The sequence below is a fragment of the Petaurus breviceps genome, unplaced genomic scaffold (genome assembly GCF_028583685.1).
Source record: "Petaurus breviceps papuanus isolate PSGF00001 unplaced genomic scaffold, PetGlider_PUasm1.0 90903, whole genome shotgun sequence".
Taxonomy (NCBI): domain Eukaryota; kingdom Metazoa; phylum Chordata; class Mammalia; order Diprotodontia; family Petauridae; genus Petaurus; species Petaurus breviceps.
In genome coordinates, this window is record NW_027187376.1 from 7,622,286 (window position 1) to 7,635,658 (window position 13,373).

The 13,373-nt window shown below is 35.2% G+C and overlaps 1 protein-coding gene and 1 pseudogene across 1 annotated transcript in view; both read left to right on the top strand.

Moving 5' to 3' along the window:
• ERBB4 (erb-b2 receptor tyrosine kinase 4) overlaps window positions 1-13,373 on the top strand; it is a 1,413,192-nt gene that overhangs the window by 345,650 nt on the left and 1,054,169 nt on the right. The window lies entirely within an intron of this gene.
• LOC138151538 (ATP-binding cassette sub-family F member 3 pseudogene) overlaps window positions 340-13,373 on the top strand; it is a 43,596-nt pseudogene continuing 30,562 nt past the window's right edge.

Sequence of the window (13,373 nt, forward strand, 5' to 3'; positions counted from 1 at the left end):
CAGCTTGAGCCTCACAGACATATGTAAGTTGTCCTATTCTTATAATAGGAAGCCTGGAAGGGACCCAGAGCGGTCATTTAAAGCATTCTCCTCTGCCCCCACACCCCAACTCCACATAAATGCATCTAAACCGTTTTAGAAGAGAATTCTCCAAAGACTGTCTGAGAAATTTGTGAGAATAATGGCCTTTGAAAGTCATTTTAAGTCAGGGCAGTTATGTTCCAAAAGTTTTGTGACCACAGAAGTCATATGAGCCATGAAAATGCACTATGGGGCTTGGTAGGGGCTAGAAAATATTCCCAGAGCTTCTCTTTCCCATCCCAAACTAGTGCCAACCGCATGGAGTCTAGAAGAACACCAAACTTTAGGAAAGAAATAGTTGTAAAAGTGAACACCAAGAGCCTTCATTTGAGAGGAGACAAGAGACTTAGAAACCCCACTGAAGAAGTCTTTATAGGCAACCACTTGCAGCTCTTCAATGCATTTTTAAAATTTTTGAGCTACACAGAATATAAAGACCCAATGCCAGGAAAATATCCCAAGGTATTAGACCACAGTGTTAAGAGAAAAGTACTGAGGGCCTTCTTCACATTATCCACCTGCTCACACACCATTATTTTCCTTCGAGACTTTTACCAAGTATATACCAGAATGGACTTGAACCAGCTCAGCTGATGAATTTTGAGTGTGATCATTTCTGAAAATCAGGATTTGCTTTATTGCTTTGCAGATTGCTTAGACTTAAGAAAGTGATGGAGAAAATGTTAATAATGTAAATGAAACATACAACTGTGTAGTGCATACATTTTATTTTCCCCAGAAAGCCAGTTGTGAAACATTTACCAACATACTCACCAGGGGTGAATTTTACTCAAAGACATGCTTAAGGTTTCATAAAAATAATGTGGAGATATTTTATGTCTGTGCAGAATGTTCCTGGTAACTTCCCATGGCGAACTGAGACTGTCCTAATTAACACAGAATCGAATGATATAAGTAACATGACAGATACTTTTGAAGGAAGTAAAGGCACTTTGGTAGTTTGAGCTGTCATTCCGGTGGCACAGACAGAAACAAAGCCTTTCCCTATTTGGCAAAAGATGTTGAGGTTGAGTGAACAAAGTGAATATCCAGTTCTGTTCTTTGTATACACAAGGGTTAATTAACACTGCACTGGCCCATACTGTTCTAATAGAAAAAAAAAATTAGTGAGTAGACACTTGGAGTCATAAATTGTTATTCCTGGAAGAGACCTTAGAGATCATCTCATTCAAATTTCTTTTCTTGTAAATAATAAAAACAAAAAAAAATTACTCTGACACTCAGAATGAAGTAAAATGACTTGTCCAAAATCCCATAGCTAGTATTAGTCAATTCAGTTGTGTCCAGCTTTTCTTGACCCCATTTGAGATTTTCTTGGCAGAGATACACAGAATTGAGTCTAGACCACAGCCCTATTGATTAACAGTCAAGTACTCTTTTTTGCTAGCCCACAGTATTTGTCATTTGATCTCTGGTCTGTTTGATCATTTCCCCTTTTCCACTAAAATATTTTCCTTTTCCAAGGCCTCAATTATATGAACTTGAAACTAGAAATTCACCTTCCAGCTCTGCCACTTACTAGTTATGTGACTGTGGACAATCATAAATGCTTTAGATTCCCTAGAATGCTGGATAACTTCAGTGCCACATTTAAACCCAGTAAGCTTTGCAAACCTACCATCTCTCATGTGTGTATGACTTGCTAATTTTAATAAAGATCCCATACATTGAATTTTATGGAACTGCCACAAAATTTCTTAGTCTTAAACATAAGAAAAAAAAGAAAAATAGGAAGAAGATCTAAGAAATTGTTAGTGGTTTGTATTTCTGCTGAATCCCATGCTTAGAACCCTTATGCCATCCAAAGGCCTGCAAAGTACTGACATTATTACTTATTCTTTTGTATACTCATTCAATTGTGGGCTGTTAGGAGGAAGTCCCAAGCATTTTTGTCACTTATATCTTGGATTTCTGGCTCCATAACCAGGCAGAAATCTTTCCTGGTAGGAAGTAGCAGTGCTTTAAATCATATGGGATTTTGCACTGAATCCCAGGCCCTTTAGGGTAGAATGTATTTGACTGCTCACTCATTTATGATATTTTCAGTAATCCTGGAAATTTCAAGTGACCATTATCACAATTCCAGATAACTAACTACAACCCCCTGCCACACTGAAGTGATTGTTTTAAAATTACACTGAAAATAGGCATGTTGGTAGTTACTTCAAGAGTTAGCTAATCTAGTCTATTAACTCCAGCTTAGACTGAATCTAATCAATTTGTCTTTTAAATTTTATGTCTTAATAATCAAATCACTTTCCTTTTTCTTCTTCACAATAGCCAGTGAAAGACTTTTGATCTTTGTTTATAAATGTTATTACCTAGACCATAGTATTATTAATAGATAATTTAGTTGTTCTAGTTCCAAGATTTTCTATTTAAAAAAAATAAATGATTTTGTATGATTTTTTAAACCACAAATCCCCTACTCTAATGAACTTTTATAAATTATACAATGCATTTTCTTAAGATACATTAGTAATTCTGATTGGGTTGATCTGAGGCTATGTGGTATAGCAGAAACAGCCCTGTACTCGGAGACACTGCTTCAGATTTCACCTATGGTATTTATTTTATAAGCATGGACAATTTACTAACATGTCTGGCCTTGAGCTTCCTCATTTGGAAATTGAAGATAATAACATTCATAGTATTTACTTCTCAAGGTTGTTATGATACTCAAATATAAAAAAAAGTATGTAAAAGCACCGTCATAGCACCAAATAAATGTTATTATTAATGTTATTACTACTATTATATATTTAATGAGAGGCAGTGTGGTATAATAGACAGACAACCTAAAGTCTTCAATTTCCCATAAACTGTGTGAAAATTGTTGTCACTTAATCTCATAATATCCCAAGCAACTCTCTTAAGACTGTGAATTAGGGGTGTCTAGATGGCACAGTAAATAGAGCACCGGCCCTGAAGTCAGGAGGAACTGAGTTTAAATTCAGCCTCAGACACTTACACACACACACACACACACACACACACACACACACACACACACACACAACTAGCCATGTGACCTTGGGCAAGTCACTTAACCCCAATTGCTCTGCCTTTCCTCCTTCCAAAAAATAAAAGTAAAGCAAAACAAAAAAAAAAAATCATTGTGAATTACACTAGCCAATCTGCATTAACAGAGGGACTATTCTCACCCTGGGAGTTATCCACATGGATGAAATCACAAGTCTAGATCAAATATGAAACATCTGTATACATGTAAATCAAGTCAAAGCAGCAAGCGTTTATATTAAGCATTTATATGCATTTATGCATGTATGTATTCCATTAATTCAGTTGATCTCTGAATTCTATTATTTCACTAAGGTGACTATTACCTTCAGTGCTACAGATTGCATCCTATCCAAGTGACTCTTATACATTTTTCTATAAGTTCATCCAATGTTGTCAGCCTGAAATATTGGGATCATTTCTAAAGGTTTCATAACATTTACAAGGATACTAATGAATTATATGAACTCTCCATTGATTATCCTTTGCACTTACCACATGATCAGCCATATTTTTTTAATTTTTTTTTTTTGTTGTTGTTGTGGCTGTTTAGTTATTTTTCAATCCTAAATAACTCTCCATGACACCTTTGGAGTTTTCTTGGGAAAAATACTGAAGTAGTTTGCTGTTTCCTTCTCCAACTCATTTTACATGATGAAGAAACTGAGGCAAGTAGGAGTAAGTTGACTTGCCCAGGGTTACACATCTGATAAGTGTCTGAGCTCAGATCTGAACCAGGAAGAGGAGTCTTCCTGACTCCAGTCTTGGTCTTTTATCCATTACATTATGCAGCTGCCCTTTCCAATTTTAAAACTCTTTATTGTTATAAAAGTGTTTTTTAATACTTATTTAATAACCATCACCACTAAGACCATGAAAACAATCAGATCCATATCCTTATGCCAATAAATTCACATCTAATTTAGACCTCTTTCTTGGACTCTCTCTGTAGAAATTGTGACAGGTATGAATGATGTGATAAAGTCGAGGAAGCATTTTAATAATATCCTCTTACTTTATACGATTAAAACTGAGCCCCCTGCCTACATTTTGACGTTCAAAGATGACTCTCAATCATTTTTCTTAAATAAATGCTTCTACCTTTCCATGAGCCCAGTGCCTCCTGAGTGGCCACAATCTGTCAGAGGCCTCACTTGCCAATCTGGTTGCTGGGTTGTTTTTTTTTTTTTTTTTGGCTCATTGGAGGAAAATAATTATGCTACAGTAGCAGCAAAGAAAGGGCAAGTTCTGTGCCATCGATTAATTGGCATTGATAAATCAGTTACATTAGTGTTACATGAAAATGGCATAGCAGATTGATACAGAGTTTCGAGTTCTGTAGCAATCAACTGAAGGGCTCTTGGTATTCCATCTGGAAGAGACAATAAGGGGTGGCGAGTATCATGCTATGGGGAATTGTGGAGGGTGCTTTTCCAATGTCACATATCTGAACTGACACTTTGATATGTTCGAGTACAATCTCCCCTGTCAAAATATTTCTTTCCTCAGCCATGCTCAGTCTAATGTGATCAGACCACAGTGTGGAATGCTGCCATATCCTTTTAGGGGTAGATTTGTCTTGGAGTTACAAGGTGCATTGCTTCCAAATTGTAGTGCCATGATTTAAATAAGAAAACTTGCAATACCAGCTTATGTTAAATTTACAGCATGCCATGCCACCTTTAATAAGGATCTTAGATGACAGCATACCACACAGAAGTATTTCTATAGGAAAGCTTTCCATGTACTAGAAGGGGATGATCTGTGTACATGGCAACTTGACAGTGACATGATCCATAAATAAGCATTAATTTGGACGCACAGTAATCGATTTACTGTAGTTTTTGAATGTTGAAGCATTTCCTAGTCCTAGCATCAAGCACAATTTTATAGGGTAGTGTGATGAGAATTAAGTACAAGAGAAAACTCTCTAGGGGAAGAATGGGTGTTCTGAAATTGACAGATTATTTCATAAAATATTTTTGTTTTCATAATTGAAGGCTAGGTGGGAATTTGTACTATGGGGAAAAACAAAAAAGAGCTATAATTATTTAGCTGTTATAAATATGGCTATGCATCCTCTCAGAGAAAAAATATCTCTAGCATATCTCTTATCATGTACTTAGTGAGCCATTCATTTTAACAAAAAATGAAAAATTAAATCAGTAAAACTAATCAACAGGTAAAACATATTTGGCACCAAATGCAATAGTTCATACCTAAAATGCCTCATCTATGCAGAGAAATGATTTTTTTTTAGAATTGCAGGAATAATTTTTGCTTAAAAATTTAATCAGTTTAATTTCTTTATCTTTGTTAATTTATAATTTGACATTTAAATTCTAATATTCTAGGATCAATTTTAGACATTAAAAGTGAGATTTGTTTGGATAGTTTCCAAATATGAACATTAAAGTAGAACATTTAGATAAGAAAAACAACAACATTTACAAAATATTTTGCATGATCCTTTTTCTGAAAAATTGTGCTGGATACTTTGACCATCTATTCAATGCCTTTTAAAATATAGTATCAATATGATGATTTTTAGAGCAATCCTGCATATTTGCCACATATATAAATGTTAATGTAGCATATTATCTTTTATTTAGGATTTCAAAAAATTACTTTCTCTACTAGTCTTTGTTATACAATATTTCTTCTCCTTACTAGCTGCTTTCAAGTTGTTTTTGAGGGAAATACTCTAAAGCAAAATATTCTTGATTTAATCCATTTTTATATGTTGAAGTTAAGTTCTGATATGCAACCAAAGCAGGCTTGTTAACCTACATGCTAAGAAAGAGAATAGTGTTACATGTTAAGAAAGGGAATAGTGAATTTTAAATACAACTTCTATAGTGATAAATTTGCAAATAAATTGTGGTATAGAATGTGATAGGACTCTATTGTGCTGTAGAAAATGAGGAAATATATGATTTTAAAGGAGAAATGAAAAACCTTTTCTGAACTCAGTAACAGAATTAAATAAGCAGAACCAGGAAAAAACTTATAAAATAACAATACATATGAAAAAGTCTTTTATTTTTGAAAGCTTCAAGGATGATGATCAATGAAATTACTATCTATCCATACTATCGAGGTAAAGGAAATGAAGGGTATGGTTTCAGAGAATCCTGCGAAAAGTTGTATTAACTGATATAGGGGACAGCACCAGAACAATGTTATTATAATTGTAATAATTTTGTAAAGACAAACAAATTTGAAAGACATAGGAATTCCGAGGTATATAATGACTAAACATAAATCCCGGAGACTCAAGATGAAATATGATGGTCGATGCTAGATAGAGAGGTGACAGATTCAGTGCACAGACTTTTTATTTGGACATGGCTGACATGGAAATTTGTTTTGCTTGTTATACAAGTAATGGGAGTTTGGTTTTTCTTGCTCTCTCACTTCCTTAGTTGGAGAAGGGAGTGCAAAGAGAGGGACAGAATACAGAGCTGAAAGTAAAACAAAATTTAATTTAAAAGAAAAATCCATGATTCTAGAAGACAAATAAATAAAAAAAATGCTACCCAAATCCTGGCACAGATGTGATAGATTTAAGTAAAGAATGAGACATGTCATTTTTGTTACATATACACATATATATGACAGAAATGAGGAATTACATTTGTACATATATTTACATATATGCATACACATATATGCATATACATGTACATATATGTATTGTGTAAACAGGTTCCCTCATTGACTATATACATATTAATGTGTAAACATACATAGATAGGTGTGTATACATACATGGATGCCCACATATATGCATGTGAGTGTATAGGCATATGCATATATATAACTAATAGGTAACTTTTATGTAGCATTTACAAAGCACCAGGTATTATACTAAGCACTTATCATTATCTCATTTGATCCTCAAGGAAACCCAGAAGGTAGTTGCAATTATTATCCCCATTTTATAAATGCGGAAACTGAGGCAAAAAGAGGTTAAGTGACTTACCTAGGGTCACAAAGCTAGAAATATCTGAGCCTGCATTTGAACTTGGGTCTTCCTGATTCCAGGGCCAGAACTCCATCCACTGTACTAAGTAGTTGCCTATTACCTGTCCATCATGTAAATATTGTGTAATATGGTTAGCTATTCTTGTATCTTGCTTTCCTCATACCCTAGACTCCCTAGCCTAGAATTCAGAAGACTCTAGGTTAATAAAAGGCTACATACAAAGTGAAATGGTACCTGTGTTATGCTGTTATATGTTTCAGAATATGACATGAATCAATGTATAAATTGTATACATATACTTATGCAGGAGAAGTATGAAGGTTAGATATTTCTCTGTATCTGTGCAACTGTAACTGAACAGACTGATGTACTTAATATTACTTATCTTATGGATGTGGACACTAAAGGCCAGACTTTTAACTTTGCCTTAAAAGTGATTGGTGCAATACCCAAAATTAGAATAATAATAAAACTTCTGAGAGTAGAACATTGGTACTTATTAGACAAATGAACTGTTTTTGAGAATTTTAGGGCCTTTTCAAATAATGAAGATTATTTTTATTTAAAGCCCTCATTCATTGAGGGAGGCAAATTCTCTTGTCTGTGAAGTATCATACTCTGGATACTTGCTAAAGTGTGGTATTCATTGGAACTATTTTAAATAGTTGTTTCTACAAAACTGTAAGAATCTGTCATAGAGTAGAAGATGTTGGAACTTAGAATCAGGAGAGATAAGGGTTTTAATTTTATTTCTTACACTTATTTTTTAAATGAAGATAAGGTAGGGAAGTCAGACCTAGCTCCCAATGAGATGATATGCAAAAGGTCCTTTGTGAAACTTAGTAATCAATGTCTTGGAATCACTGATGTAGATTGTCATTAGTCATTAGTCAAACTTTGGCAGCTTTGAAGGGTGAAAATTGCTTAACCTTTATCCACTTTTATTGTAAACCAATTCATACTCAGCTGGACTTGTCCTTCAAAGACAGAAATGGAGCCTCTCACTGATCTGAATTTGAAACTTTTCCAGCTTGAAAGAGGTGTGGAGCCTTCTAGATCACAGTGTCACCCTCATGTCATTCATTAAAAGGCCCTGAAGGAGGATTTTAATGGGAGATCTCCAATAATTCTGTGACTAAAAATATGAGTTAGAGCAACTGTTTAAATCTCTATAGCAGAGTTTCTTAACTTTGGGTCCATGGACTTTAAAAAATGAAATCACATATTGCACAAATACACATACATATACACATGCACACACACACATACACACAATTTACACATTTAAAATATTCTGAGAAGAAATCCATAGACTTTTTTTTTCTTTTTGGAGGGGGGAAGGCAGGGCAATTGGGGTTAAGTGACTTGCCCATGGTCACATGGCTAGTAAGTATTAAGTGCCTGAGGCCCAATTTGAACATGGGTCCTCCTGACTCCAGGACTGGTGCTCTATTCACTGTGCCTCCTAGATGCCCCAAGAGGTCCATAGTTTTGACCAGACTGTCAAGGGGTCCATGCCAATTAGGCTAAGAACCATTACTCTTTCACAAATTGTTGTAAAAAGTTCATCTAAAACATGAGTTCCAGTCTCTGTTCTGTCCCTTAAAAACCTTGTGACCTAGGTACAGGATAGAGTAGATCTGTGATTTCATCAGCATAGGGAACTTCTAATAGAAACTTAGCATTTCCTTCAATTATGAATCTTGTCAGCAAATTACATTAGTATTAGCAATACCTATAATTATCACCAATAACTCCCTATCAAGATCAATTGGCATCTTCTCTGCAGCATAAGTGGCCAGCATTTAGCATAGCGCCTAGCACATAGTAGTTACTGAATGGCTTAAACATATTAAGTGACTTGCCCAGGATTTCACAGTTAGTATTTGTCCCAGGTACAGCTAATTGTCACAGTGGATAGAGCCCTGGACTTGGAATCAGAAAGAATTATTTTCAGGAGTTCAAATCTGGGCTCAGACACCTAAAACTAGCTAGAGTGACACTAGTTGAGTGACCCTGGGCAAGTCACTTAACCCTGTTTGCCTCAGTTTCTCATCTGTAAAATGAGTAGGAGGAGGAGGTAGCAAACCACTCTAGTATCTTTGCCAAGAAAACCCTAAGTAAGTAGAGTTGCAAAGAGTCGGGCATGACTAAAATGATTGTACAGTGACAACAAATTGTCAAAAATGGGTCTTGAACCCATTTCTCCCTGGCTGCACTGTTGGCTTTCTACTCACTTTGCCACAAGGCCTTACTGCCAAAACACTTTGAGAAAACCACTTAATCACTATCTCAGTTTCTTCATCTATAAAAGGAGAGTAATAATATTTGAATTCCATATCTCATAGACCTGTTGTGAAGATCACATGAGATGATGTATATAAAGCGCTTTATTAACTGTGAAATAGTTTATAAATGTCAGCTATTATTATTGTGTTCTACCAAAGTTTAACCTAACTCCTAATTCCATCTACTTGACCAATCATATAAAATCATATCTTTGCTATACATTACAGTTTTGTATTCATACTTTAAAAAAAGTATTAACAAGCTTTTCATTTTCATGTTTTTTAAAGTTTTAAAGTTACGTAAGATATAACATTTCTCCCACTTTTTTGATTGGGGATAATGACATACTTTAAAAAATGCTTTATATATTTTACTATGAAATAATATGCCATATTATCATTCCTATACCCCCACTGTAACAGTTTTTAAAGTGTTAAAATGAGAAAAAATATCTTAGTTCTGAAAAGGATAATAAAGTCCTACCCCCAAAGGAATTACTTTAAAATAGGAACTATGCAGTGCCTATGGCAGGATTAAGGAATTGACTGCAGAGAAATGAATAGTACAGACAGAAGAAAGACAGAGAACATAAGATTAGAACAAGGAATAGAGAAGAGAAGGGATTAAAAGTGAGAGTTCTCTAGTTGAAGTGAAATAAGTAAAAAGTATTCCTAAAAACTTCCTTAGCTAGGTGTGATCTCTCCTTGCTTTATTCCTTTGAACCTTCTGAAACATTGTAATTGGGCACCTGTTTTTTTTTCATATTGGGGTTACCCTGGATCCTGAAAATATATGTTAGCAAATCCTGAGCTCTGGTAGTCCTATCAGTCTGGAAAGGCTCCATGTATGTGTCTGAAGATAGCATGTTGTTCAGCCACTCATCACTACATACTTGGCTAAGAAGTGATGGTTTTCTTTTTATTTTTTGTCCAATTAGCTTATTCATCTGTAGTTCATATTATCAATTAGTTGATATGTGCACTTATAGAGGGAGCAGCTATTCTTAACTTTGAGGTTCATTGATTCCCCAAGGAGGGAAATAGTTTGCAGGGAACCCATAAACATAAGAAGGAAAAACTGTCTTAATTTTCTGCTAACATTCTCTGAAATTTAAAATTTCTTTCATTGTGAAAATAAGTGCTAATCCATAGTAGTATTAGCAGTGCCTGTGATATTGTGATCAGTAAAAATCTTAGTATTTTCACAGCCCATTACAGTTGTTGCGGATATATTGAAATATATTTGATGTTCATCAATGCTTTGAAATTGCTTTAGTTGTTACACCAGCCATGTAATTGCTGTTTGTCAGTATAATCAGTTTCCTTTGCAATCCCATTTATTTTATTTTATGCATTTAAAACATTACTGAGCATGGGTTCATAGGCTTCACCAGAGTTCCAAAAGTATCTGGGGTCCATGATACATAATAATAAAGAACCTTTAATCTACAGGCATTTAAATATAGATCCTTGATTTATTCAGATAGAGAAGCAAAGCTAAGATTTTATTACACTTATCTACCTGAATTAGTATTTGATGTAATTTGCATATCAGATTTTACATAAATGTATAGTTATTTTGAACATCTTTTAGGTAAAAACTTCTACAAATTAACTTCTACGACTTTAAAAGCAGGTCTATAATTTCCTTCATTCTGGAAGGAGTGGACAATTTAATTCTTTTCATGAGTTGATTATCAAGTTTTAGGCTTTTGTAAGCAGTTCATTTGCTAGAGAGTCATGGGGAGATTGAAGGCAATGACAACCAAAACAACTGTCTTGCAGGTAGTTTTATTGAATGATTATGAGATTTGTTCAGAGTATTACATAACAAAATAGTAAAGTTTGTTTCTGATTTTACCTTTTCCTTATGATTTTTAAAAAAATATATTTGGAACATAGAGCTTCCTATCACTGTTTGACTAACTCAGCTGCACTTCAATCTTAATTCCTCTGTGCCTTGCTATGTTTCTGGGCAAGATGCTCCCTCCCACTCCCTCCTTTTAAACTCACTCACTGAGCTCAAAAATTCATATAAGTCAATGAATGTGTAGAATCAGATAAATATTAAAAAGGTGTTGGAAAGAAAAAAAAATGAATCCTGAGATTATTTTGAGCTGCCTAACACATTATAAAAAAATATCAAGCAATAAATAAAGAAAAACAAAAAAAACTTTTTTTTAAAGACCATATATTTTTAAAGTTGACTGAACCAGTAACTCATGCTGACCTTGAGCAAAATCATTTCATTTGCTTATAGTTCTGTTAACCCAACTGTAAAATTGGGGAGGGAAAAACACACGCATATAATACCTTATTGTGAGCAAGATACTACTTCTGAGCTGTGCTTTCCATGGTAAATAAATTATCATCTAAAGAAATCAAAGTGAAACATATGAGAGGAGATCCTTTAACATAAATATAAATGTCCAGTAATGATGGAATACTCGGGCAAGGGAACAAACAGGATTACTCTTTAATGAACTGCTTTTCTAGATCACTTATGCTGCTGGTGCTTTGCTTTTAAAACTCAAGTGAAAACATTTCTCATGTTCTCACTGTTGGCTTTCTACTTACTGTTGTCATTCACTAATACACTATACCTCTGTTTCCATTAAGTGGCCCACGAAATGAGAAATCCTTTGTAAATATTAACATGCGGAAGAAAAATGAATAATATGAGCCATAAATGGGATAAAATATGCTGAACAATTTTGACTTTTCTATCTATGGCCCTAGTTTTATATAAAAGTTCATGAAAATATGACAAGGATACATGACTTGATATAATGGAAAAAACTTTCGAATAATTAAAAAATTCTAAAGTGGAATAGGTTGCTTTGAAGGGCAGTCCATTCTTCCTCAATGGAATTCTTCTCATAAAAGCTAGATGGTGTCATCTGAATTATGTTGTAGAAGGGATTTCTGTTAGCTATGTGTTTAATTAGATGCCTTTGAGGAGATTTTGTGCTTCTTTGGTGGAAGCATAATGTGATAGTAATGGCAATTAAAGATTCCCCTGTATTGGCTTGGTTTTCAAATTGATTGTGTTAAAACCCAGAGCTTGTTAATCCCACCTGTGGGAAAGACTTTTTGATGTGAAAAGAAAGTCCTGAACTGGGAGGAGCTGGTGACGTAGATTTGGAGAGACAAGAGAGAGGGGGAAGATCTTTTTGGAAGTAGCACCTCGTGGAGAGAGAGAGACTAAGAGAATTGCTGGTGGCCGCTTTGAATTGCCCTGGACTTTTGAGACCTGCCCCCTGAGCTGCCAAGGACTGAGGAGACATGGCTGTTTTGCTGGTACTTTGTCTGTCTGTTTTGATGTTCTTTTGCCAGATTTGTCCACTGGTGAAAGACAGTCCTTTTGTTGAAGAAGTCCTGGAACCTGGCTGTTCGCTAAGAAGCCCTGAGACTGTCCTGCAGACAGAGAGTGAATACTGTCCACTGGTGAGGGACAGTGCTGTTGTTGCAGGGGTCTGGAGACTGTCCTGCAGACAGAGTGAATACTGTCCACTGGTGAAGGACAGTGCTGTTGTTGCAGGGGTCTGGGAGCCTTTCTGTTGGTTCAGAAGCCCTGAAGAAGGATTTTCTTGTTGTATGTTTACAGAAATCCTGGGAGAGGGCTTTGCTAATGTGTTCAGGGGTTCTAGGACTGTTCTACAGACAGAGGATGAATTCATGAAGGGACTGGCAATGTATCTTATGGCCTTGCTAAGCCTTGTCTCCCCAGGAACTAAGATTGCTGAGAACTTGCCTCCTGTCAAGATGAAGAAAAGACCTCCATTTGGGTATTAAGTGCTGTGTTTAAACTTGATGTAACTCTGGGGTAGATTCAATTGTGATCCAGGGGTGGGGAACTTTTGACCTTATGTTTGGAAACTAATCTCCATTTGAGAAGAGGGGCTTTGTGGTGGACTTAATTAAGGTATAGCCTAGGGGTGGAGAAGTATTTAGAACAGAGACTTTGTAATTGA